Source organism: Salvelinus namaycush, chromosome 23 (assembly GCF_016432855.1).
Source record: "Salvelinus namaycush isolate Seneca chromosome 23, SaNama_1.0, whole genome shotgun sequence".
NCBI lineage: Eukaryota > Metazoa > Chordata > Actinopteri > Salmoniformes > Salmonidae > Salvelinus > Salvelinus namaycush.
The window spans coordinates 24,704,595-24,715,895 of NC_052329.1; the positions used below are offsets into that span (position 1 = coordinate 24,704,595).

The window sequence follows — 11,301 nt, forward strand, 5'->3', positions numbered from 1 at the left end:
ACTGGAAAACACCCTAAAATATGTAACCTACTGGAGGAACAGCCAATGAATTCCTTTAAAATCAGTCAACATGTAGCCTAGGTGATCCTAAGGCTGGCGAACTTCCACCTGTTGCTATTTGCACACAGAAGTAAGCAGCAAGAGAAGAACCAACATCAAATCTAGAGAAAAGTTGATAAAAGCCAAGGTGGTCTAGTCAATAGATTCTACACAAAACCCAATAAGGAATATAATGAACGGAAACGGTGGTACTTTATCAACGGTTGGTGGACTTGACACTTATGTAACAGAGCAGTTAAAACTGGTTATCAGCAGCAGATAGCTAGAGGAACGAGACGTGGGGCTTTGGCCTGGACTCTGCTGTGAATGTGAAGTGCCCTGGGCACCACCTGACCTATGAACACTGATGTCAACACCATGCAAGCAGTAATCACCCTGTCATACACTGACTGCAGGGGAAAAATCTCAAGGGTTTAATCAGTGAGGTGAATCGTTCACAATGTTGCAGATAAAACACTCCATTCGTTGCTCCCATTTGTCATACACTCCAGGCATGGGCAGAGGGTTCATGGCTGGCAACATGAAAGCTGTACATTTACTCTGGATAAGAGCCTTTGCTAAATGACTGTAGTGCAATCTAACATGTTGATTTTCCATATGAGATATTTTTTACTCTTAATAGCAGGTTTCTGTGTGTGTGATTTGTGATCGTGCTAGACATTGCGCTTTATCATTCTCATTGTGGTGTTTCATCAGTAGTAAGTACACTGTTGGAACAATAACACAATCGATGCAATTGGCTTGGGAGAAAAGGTGATCACATCAAACCACGATTTAAGAGGTGATCGCCGACTAGGCCTTGCCACTAGATGCACCTATTTATCTGATGGTTAGTGTGCGCGCGTGGGTCCAGGAGTCACAGGAACGCAGAAATCTGCATTTTAAATACAGAAAAATATATATATTTTAAAAATGCATAAGAAATATCTAGCTGCGTTTTGTAAACGCATCTTCTAAAATGCTTCTTATTGTAATTTCTGCTTGCTTCAGTTGCACTTCTCCACTCGGATGAGAATCTTTGCTCTCGTCATCATTCCCGCATTCACGAAGAAGCTTTCTATCAGACAGTGCTCTGACTGATGTGTAGCTACTTCTCTCTGGTAAAATGTAGAGGTCGACCGATTAATCAGCATGGCCGATTAATTAGGGCCGATTTCAAGTTTTCATAACAATCGGTAATCTGCATTTTTGGACGCCGATTATGGCCGATTACATCGCAATCCACGAGGAGACTGCGTGGCTGCCTGTTATGCGAGTGCAGCAAGGAGCCATTGTAAGTTGCTAGCAAGCATTAAACTTACCTTATAACAAACAATCAATCTTAACATAATCACTAGTTTGACGATATTACTAGTTTAACTAGCTTGTCCTGCGTTGCATATAATCAATGCGCTGCCTGTTAATTTATCATCGAATCACAGAATATTCAACTTCGCCAAACAGGTGATGATTTAACAAAAGCGCATTCGCGAAAAATGCACAATGGTTGCACCAATGTAACTAACCATGAACATCAATGTTTTTCTTAAATTCAATACACAAGTATATATATTTTTTTAAACCTGCATATTTAGTTAAAATAAATTAATGTTAGCAGACAATATTAACTAGGGTAATTGTGTCCCTTCTCTTGCATTCAGTGCAAGCAGAGTCAGGGTATATGCAGTAGTTTGGGTCACCTGGCTCGTTGCGAACTGTGTGAAGACCATTTCTTCCTAACAAAGACCGTAATTAATTTACCAGAATTGTACATAATTATGACATAACATTGAAGGCTGTGCATTTTAACAGCAATATTTAGACTTGGGGTTGCCACCCGTTCGATAAAATACGGAACGGTTCCGTATTTCACTGAAAGAATAAAGGTTTTGTTTTCGAAATGATATTTTCCGGATTTGACCTTATTAATGACCCAAGGCTCGTATCTCTGTGTGTTTATTATATTATAATTAAGTCTATGATTTGATATTTGATAGAGCAGTCTGACTGAGCGGTGGTAGGCAGCAGCAGGCTCGTAAGCATTCATTCAAACCGCACTTTCCTCCGCTTGCCAGCAGCTTTTCGCAATGCTTGAAGCACAGCGCTGTTAATGACTTCAAGCCTATCAACTCCCGAGATTAGGCTGGCAATACTATAGTGTCTATTAGAACATCCAATAGTCAAATGTATATAAAATACAAATGGTATAAAGAGAAATAGTCCTATAATAACTACAACCTAAAACTTCTTACCTGGGAATATTGAAGACTCATGTTAAAAGGATGGTTCCAGCTTTCATATGTTCTCATGTTCTGAGCAAGGAACTTAAACGTTAGCTTTTTTTACATGGCACATATTGCACTTTTACTTTTTTCTCCAACACTGTGTTTTTGCATTATTTAAACGAAAATGAACATTTTTCATAATTTATTTGAGACTAAATTGATTTTATTTATGTATTGTTAAGTTAAAATAAAAGTGTTCATTCAGTATTCTTGTAATTGTCATTATTACACACACAAAAATCGGCCGATTAATCGGTATCGGCTTTTATTGGTCCTCCAATAAATCGGTATTGGCGTTAAAAATCATAATCTGTCGACCTCTAGTAAAATGCAAGATTAACCTCAAGCAAAACATTAGGAAATGTAGTTGGCTACATTCTATGATAAACAGAATTATATTTTTGACCAGAAAAACCGTGCTATTTTTTTATTGTAAGCCAAAGTACGTGTGTCTGCTAGCCAAATAGCGTTGCACTTCTCACGCCACTGGAAGCAACAAAACACGGCAAAAAAAAGAAAAGATATTTGTCTGTGTTTCGAAAATACAGATTTCTGTTTATTCTCTAGTCTTTGTGTACCCACGGCGACTGAATAAGGAAACCAGCTATCCAGAGTTGGCATGGCTGTACCCTATGGGTTGGCAACTTGGCATAGACTGCTCTGAATGTTGGCATAGTCTGCTCTGAATGTTGGCATAGTCTGCTCTGAAGGCTGGTGCTCTGAGTCATAAGGGTGCTATTTTATCAGTTGAATGAGAAAGGTCAACTGTGAAACAGCAGCAGACCATGCCAATAATCTTGATTATCATACCCAAGGTGATGAGATTGTGTGCGTCGGTGGTCAGAGTTCTCCAACTATCTATATTTCTCTGTGGTCAGGAAGGGCTCTACAGTGGGACCACTTCACTTGCATATGCGCCTAAATATTTTGATGTGAAACCTGGAATTTTTATTGAGGAGTACCAGTGCACCTAGAAAAATGTGGGATTCTAGTTTTAATATCTCATATTTTTCATTCAGTCAGCATAGAGCCCTGTCAGGCATGGCACAGTAAGCAAGACTCAATACTTTAAGAATGGATCAATTGACAGGTCAACACCCCACTGAAACCATGAAACTAAAACAGGAAGAAAAAAAAAGTTTGAAAACATCTGGGGAATGTCATGCAAATGTTATAAAAATGCAGTCTGTGAAGCTAGTTCTAACAGGCTGCTAAGTACTGTGAGGTGTAGGTGAATTTACAATAACTTGATTTACAATCAACTAAGACTAGTAGGCTAGTCGACACATCCGATTATAATTTGCAGAATAATAAAATAGCCAAGTAGATTAGCTGTAGGCCCACATCAGCATATCAAAGATCAAAGTCTATAGAGAGGTAAGCATGATTCAACAGGCTAACAGAACCCAACAGATAACCTGTATTTCTTAAACATCTTAATCCTTACAAAAGTAATGTATACTGATATTGCATTTTAGTCAATGCCTTTCTGAATTCTGACAGAACAAGGCCATGAACAAAGGAATAGTAAATGCTTCAATGCTACACTACTATGGAATGATAAAAACAAAGGGTGGAATAACACACTTAGCAGCACTATCAGACTGTCACACAAATACAGCAATAGGGATTTAGAAGTCCAATATCACTGCATTTCCTTTCCCAGATTCCCAAATCACAACAGCAGGATTCCTTTGTTGTTCTTTGCCACTCAACGTCATCATCGACTCCTGTATCAATCCAAATGGCTTTGAAAATAAATATATTTTTCAATGCGCACCTACATTTCACGATTTGAGCAAAAAAACAACTGATTCGATAAATTGAATGAAGTGCTGCACATAGCCTATATTTGAAGGGCCTACATGTACCCACTCATACAGTGAATGCTTATAAGTTTGTGCGTATTAATTGAATATTGCCAAATGCATCGGTAAAAAATATTGAGCTTATTTAATACAACCCTTGCGGTTAATAGATTGCAAAGCAGCATACAACTGACCTAAACGTTTAGAAATGGTAAGTTCACTTTCTCATCCATAGCCTTAAAACACATCAAGAGCAAGTGCACTGTTTAGCTCACATCTGAAGACTGAGGGTCATTTAGAACATACTGCGGATCACACTTCCTCAATTAAAATATTATGGCGACACTATGGTTTAAAAACTTAGGAACCAAGCTCGAGTTATCAGTGTAGCCCTGTTATCACCTGGAGTTGAAATATCTTCACGCCTAGAAAAAAAACCTCCAGTAACTGTCAATTTATTGAAAAAAATAAAGAATTACAGGGGGCGGTTTAGAAAAAAACTAATCCTGTCCGAATCGTCCTCTGGAATAACGGACATTCTAGGGTTTTAATTACATAAGCAACGTTCTAATACTAGTCCAGTGTGAATAGGGCTTTGGTGTGCTCCCCCCTAAAAAGAAATAAAATAATAATAATTTAAAAATCTACTTAGGCGCACACGTGCTCCTTGAAAAAAGGTCAGCGTAGAGCCCTGCTACTGACAATAATGTACATGAAACATGTCCCTGATAACTACAACTACCTAACGGACCCGACAAAAGCAGGTACAGACATCAAAACAAGGCTTAAAAGTGTAACTGGTAATAATACTTGGACTTTAAATCAATCACCAGTTTCCACGGTACATTTCAGGACACCGTGGTCTGACTAGATGCCTACAGCTCCTGTGGTCACATTTAACAATTCATGTCAGGCACAACACTATGCTAGTAGCTCAGGGTCGTCGGTCCTCAGTTCACTTGCACATTGGAAAAACACTCATCAAACCACCAATTGAGAGGAGTTATTTTAGGTCAGCTAGCATGCTGGTTTACCAGAGATCTGGTTAGACAGAGTTCAGCGTTGACAAACCACTCCCATCTCTGCCTGCAACCAAAATACACTGAAACTCTCCAGGTCTGCATGCAGGCGCATACAAACACCGAGCCAAGCGGCCACGCCACAACACCAGCATTAAATCTCTAAAATAACAGCTGGAACAGCCAGAACCTCTAACACAGCCTGGGATTTTCAGAACTAGTTATTCTGTAAATAATGACCAGCTTGTGCACAGTAGGTCTCTTCTAGACAGGCAGGGCACTCTTGCAGAAATTATTTGAAGAGCTTTATCACTAATTGATAATGACAGGGGCTTGAACATCTGGCACACACTGCAGTCTTCCAGAGGTCATCACCTGTGCTGGCTGCAATTGCTGTTATCCAAGCTATGTGGTCTGAGAGAAGCCTAAAGCAACAAGGGATAAAATGGACGGCTGCTGCTATTCATTCACATAAAGCATTCATTCTTAAACCTAACACATATCAAACTGAACATATCTTAGCTTTGTTGACTATCCACATCCTAGACAGAGTGGTGGAAGAAGTCCATTCAATCTTGGCTCCTCCTCCTTCCATGTATATTTAAGCAAGCCAATTGAGACAGATGGCAGGAACCATGACTTTGAGTGCAGTGACAATGTGCACCGCCGCTGCCGAGAAGCAAAGAGAGGCCAATAAAACATGGGTCTGGCCATCATCACTGCAGTCAGAGTCCCCTGATAGAAGAGTCATGATTAGCAGATCAGTGTACACATACACTGAGGGAGTGCTCAGTAGCAACACGGAGGTCTGTGGTAGACAGGACTCTGGGAGAGTCAGAGGAGAAGAGCTGCTACAGGCCAGGGCAACATATCATTGAGTGCTAGCTAAACCACTGACAGAAGATAAATTAAACTTTTATAGCGCTATTGATTACATAAAGAATCTTAAGGCGCTTTAAAGCAACAAACAGACATAAGACAAGCCTACTTAACAAATCCAAGTTGACTGCACATAGGCCAACATTAAACTGAACAGAACAAAGATCAAATTAAGGGTATTCCGCATATTTTCAATTGCCCCATGTAGGCTATGCAGTGCACTGTGCAAATCATGGATAGTGTCTTGATCCTTGACTAGTTATGCATTGACAGGATTCAGAAATCAAGCTGCTATATATCACAATGGCATGAGCTGACAGAATAAATATTACGCATACTGGCACCATATTTCCCAGTCTCGCCATGATTTTGTGTGGATTTTGTGTAATATTTGCAGGCAAATGGCAAAATTTTGCTGAAGCAATTCTGACATTTTATATGGCAATATGCAATGATTTTGTCCAATTTGTAGCGAAAATGCACTGTTGAGGGAAAATTTTGGGGTGACAGGTGGCTTGATTTAACCATATGAGGTAAATGTGCAGTGATTGGTTGAAATTGCAAGACCTCTTTTTGTAATGCGGTGATGGGTCAGTTTTATGCAATAATATTGCGATTATTTGACTGTTTTATAAGTAATAGTGCAGTGATTTCCAAGTCCTCACATAATATGGTGTGAATTGTTGATTTCCAATCTAAAACCCATTAAATGAGCAGTGGCATTAAGCTGTCATGTGAAGGTGAACCCAACTTGGCTGTCGCAGACCCAGAGGGGGGCTGCTGGGCTGGCATGTCATTATTAGCAGTGTGTGTTAGACCAGTCCTCCTGTGCTGAAGGTCAGCCATTGTCCTACTGTGACCTCTGAGCTGGAGCTCAAAACAGGGTAACATGGGCATCTGGTGCCGACTGTGTTAGTGAGGCACTCTGCATTCACAAAAAAGACACACCCTCTCTCGCTCTCATCCTCCCGCCCCCTCCTCCTCCTCAGAGAGGAATCAAACATCCTCCTCTGTGCATAGATGCTATTTTGGCATCTATGCATAGTCACTTTAATAACTCTACCTACATGTACACATTACCACAACTAACCGGTACCCCCCTTGTATAGTCTCCCTATTGTTGTTTTACTGCTGCTCTTTAATTACTTGTTACTTTTATTTCTTAATCTTTAGTATTTTTTTAAACTGCATTGTTGGTTAGGGACTCTTAAGTAATAATTTCACTGTAAGGTCTACACCCATTGTATTCGGCGCATGTGACTTATAAAATTTGAACCTGAAAACATATTTTCAATGTCACCATGGGTCAGGTACCACTCAAAACACTGAAAGGTATACTAAACAAATCAGTCAAATTAACATAGTCCCACCTCTTGTATAACAGTCAAATATCACAACGTGTGTATTGAGGCCATTATGAGAATCACAAATACCATGATTACCGATTAGCTATTTGGCACAACAATAGATATATTTGAGGGCGCACATGTGTTTATGTTCTCAGGATTTTAATAATCTGCTTTATTTTCTAAATGAGTCTGGAAATGTGTCAAGCCTGGAACAACAAACAAGTAACCTATTAAAATATCCTAAAACTACCAATTCATTAAAAAACCTTCAACATCGAATTGCTTACACCAGGTGGCTGCCTATTCAATCAAGGAGGGTCCATCAGCATAGACATACAAATAGAATCACATTAGCTACAACTGTAAAGGAGAAAAATATAGCTACCAAGTTATCAATTGAAGCTCCACTCCTAAAACAATCCCATAATTTCGGTTGCATCAGCTGCTGCAGCAATCCTTACAGGTGTAGCCAAGCTCTGATCTGGCCAGGATGAAATCATACATTCGGGAAGGACGACTGCATAGCAACGGATACTGCTTCAAACACGATAGGGGTACCATCAACAAGGCGGGGAGGAGGAGAGTGACTTGTCAGTTTCAGCGGAAAGAGACGCAGGCTGAAGGATCCATTCTGCAGTAGGAGAGGGGTGGCGTCTTTTCTAACCGAATGGAGGATACCGCTACCTTTTAACCCACGTGATCAAACAAACTATAGTCGATCCTCAATCGCAAAATAAAATATACAAATATTAAAATAACATAGGTTTCAAGCTGAAGCTATTGGTCAAGACAAATTGTAGTTTTCCTCCAACTCTTGTTTTTTCCACCGATGTGTTCCACACTTATTTCTATAAACTGCATGAATTCATTCAACTTAGATCATTCGTAAAACAGGGCCAACTGTAATGATAATGATTTACGTTACCGGTCTAGAGCCTTGATGACAGATCACAAAACGATCAAAGTTGTCAAGCTCACTGGATGTAACGTGATGGATGGAAGGAGTAGCGTAGCCAGTGGCTACAGGAAACACACAACTAATTTGGTAACTAGCTGAGCTAAAACAAAATGTCAGACCACATCTAACATGACAATCGGCCGATACTAGCTAAATAATATATTTACACGTAGCTGCCTACCTCCTAAATAGCTTTCAAAATAATGATACAACTGAGTGCATACGCCCTTTTCCATTATTGAACATTCTATAAATCGTGGGTAACGTTACCTAGCTAAAGTTATCTAGCTTGTTCAAGTAGATACCTGTATACCAATTAGATATGCTCGACAATACAACACATTAGCTGGTATACATTTGTAGCTGGTATGTGAAATAACTGTCACTCAAATCATGACCTACATATATGATCGCGAGGCGATCGCAACGCTAGCTAGCCTAGCAATTCGAATGCGAGTTGAAAAAGCAATGGATTCAATTGAATGAAGCAATTGGCAATGCACTCAAAATATAAACGTTTAAAAGTTAATTAACTAGATATAGTTACAACGATAAATGTTTATGCACAGACTTGATGCGAGGCAACTCGCGACCCGCACACATAATTGATGAGTTTGGCAAGCCCGCTAGCCAGCCGGTTAGCCTAGCTAGCTAACGTCAAAATGATTTCCACTGATTAACGTTAGCTGCTGGCTGGCAAGCTAGAAAGTTGATATCAAATTATCGAGTCAATTTGATCAATAACATTTGAAAAATAGGTGCAAGTCCATATCAAATAGTAACTTAAATCAAGTTAACAGTTACTTAAAAGCAAATCAACCAGTGCCACTAGTTGGTTAGCACAGACATTTACAACTCTGATGGCCAGCTACCTGCTGCTCCAAGCGGCCTGTCCGCCATTTTGAGACATAGAAAGGAGGCGCAAAAATTACAGCCACATCGTCCTTTTCCCCACTTAGCGTTTCTTCGATACTCAATATCTGATGCAAAACAACTTACCCTATAGTTTTTCCTGAATATCCTTTGCCAGTTCGGACAGTTATACAAGCCAAGAGGACGTATTTTTCGTTCCAAAATAAGGGACTTCTGATCTCGAGGTTAGAGTATGCCGACTTTTCTCTCTTGCAATCCTTGTTTTTTCGTGCCGCATTCGCCTTCAGGGTCGGGGACGCGCTTGCGTTTACAAACTGACAGCGACGCGCGCGCACGCCCTTGATCACAGCCCTACTTAAAAAAAAATAGATTATTGCAAACACCCACTGATAACCTACTCTAATGTTACTTAACAAGTAGCTATAAACATTCATTATTTTTGACTACACATCTTTACCCAGCCTCTGCCGATGGTGTCATTGACGCATGTTTACAGTGGATATTCAGATTCCAGAATGTTATCAGAACTTGATCTCTATTGATGACGGGACATAATTCATAGAACTATGTACTGCAACATTTGTGTGACAGGTCCACTAGTAGGATACCAAAAATAAACATCCAGTCTTTACACTTGAAATGCATGATAATATCATTGCATCTAATTGCATGTCCAACAAGCTGGATAGCTTGGAATAATTTCATACATTTAATCAAAGTTTGATTAGAGCAGATAACATCCTCTCAATCTTATATGTAAATAAGTAGTTAATAAAAATCCAAGCCAAGTGTTACTTGCTAGTTTTCTTTATTAATTTTAATACAAAAGCATACTCCGACCAAAAATAATTAGATTGTTATTTTGTAAAGAGCAACAGATAGGTACCACACAGCAAGGGAAGCAGACTTAACACTAGAATGTGCAGAAAAAATCTCATCAGTTCAAGAAAAGAGAAAACAGAAGAACAAACCCTCAAACAGACAAACCCTCATTTTGAGTGCCACACAGAGACAATGCAAGCTGATCAGTGCGCATTAGACATCCATCTACACTGAGGTGATAGAGACCAGATTTGTACTGTCTTTGCCCCATAGGACCTCTTTTTCTCCCCACTAGACAAGAGTGCAGACAACCCAGCTCAGTTGAACTATGAAATCTTGGTCAGAGCCTATTTTTTTAAAGTAGTAAATAGACCGATCTATTGGTGGCTTCTTGTGTGACGTTTAGGTAAATAGATGTGTCATCTCGACAAATACACATTTTTAATTAAAATTGGGTAGAACACAAAATGCATGTGTGTAAATGTACATAATAACAGTCTCCTATGTTTGACATCGATGAAGTGCTGGGAGTGATTTGAAGAGCTTTGAATGTTCAGGTGACTTCTCCAATGCCTTATGGCCTTATAAACTCCCAAAATGTAATTTTGCACAAACATTTCACTCAACATTCATGTTTTGTTTTGTAATCTACATTTGGAGACATTCAGAATTTAAAGACATCCATCCATACAAACCAAGGGGTTTACATAAGATGAAGCAATATGTAATATGAATGATCTGGAAATTGAAAATGTTAAATTGACAAAATTATACATGGTCTTTGCTTTGATAAAATAAACCGGAGGTCTGTCACTCCCTACTGAATTAATCTAAAGAACAGTCAAATCATTTTATCATGCAATTACTTGAATGTATCAAGAGGTATATTACTACACAATTAGAACATAATTACAGCTTAACAAGAATTAGTGCCTTGGTGATGAAATAGAATAGAAGCACCATGATTTGATGATCCATGGAAAAAAATAGATCTCTAGGCAGACAAAAGCATTTTTGATCACTCTCAACGAGTTTATTCTATCAGAAATGTCTAAGTCTCAAACAATAGACTTAAGGGTTTCAACAAGTTCACCAATGTTCATCAAGTAGCAGCCTTTGCAATTTTTCAGGTTCACGTCATCATCAATTCCATCAAATACTTGTTTATTTTGCTTCCCTCAAAGTCAATCGAATGAGAAACATATGAAATAGTTACACACTAGCCTGGACATACGCTTTTGAACATCCTTATGGGACAAAAAAAAAATT

General features: G+C 39.1%; 1 protein-coding gene across 1 annotated transcript in view; it reads right to left on the reverse strand.

The window, feature by feature from the left end:
• The window catches only part of LOC120018224 (lissencephaly-1 homolog A-like), a 52,788-nt gene extending 43,269 nt beyond the window's left edge, over nt 1-9,519 (reverse strand). The window contains exon 1 of the mRNA XM_038961298.1: nt 9,337-9,519. The gene's annotated coding sequence lies outside the window, so the exon portion shown is untranslated. The remainder of the gene's footprint in view (nt 1-9,336) is intronic.
• Nucleotides 9,520-11,301: the final 1,782 nt, after the last annotated feature.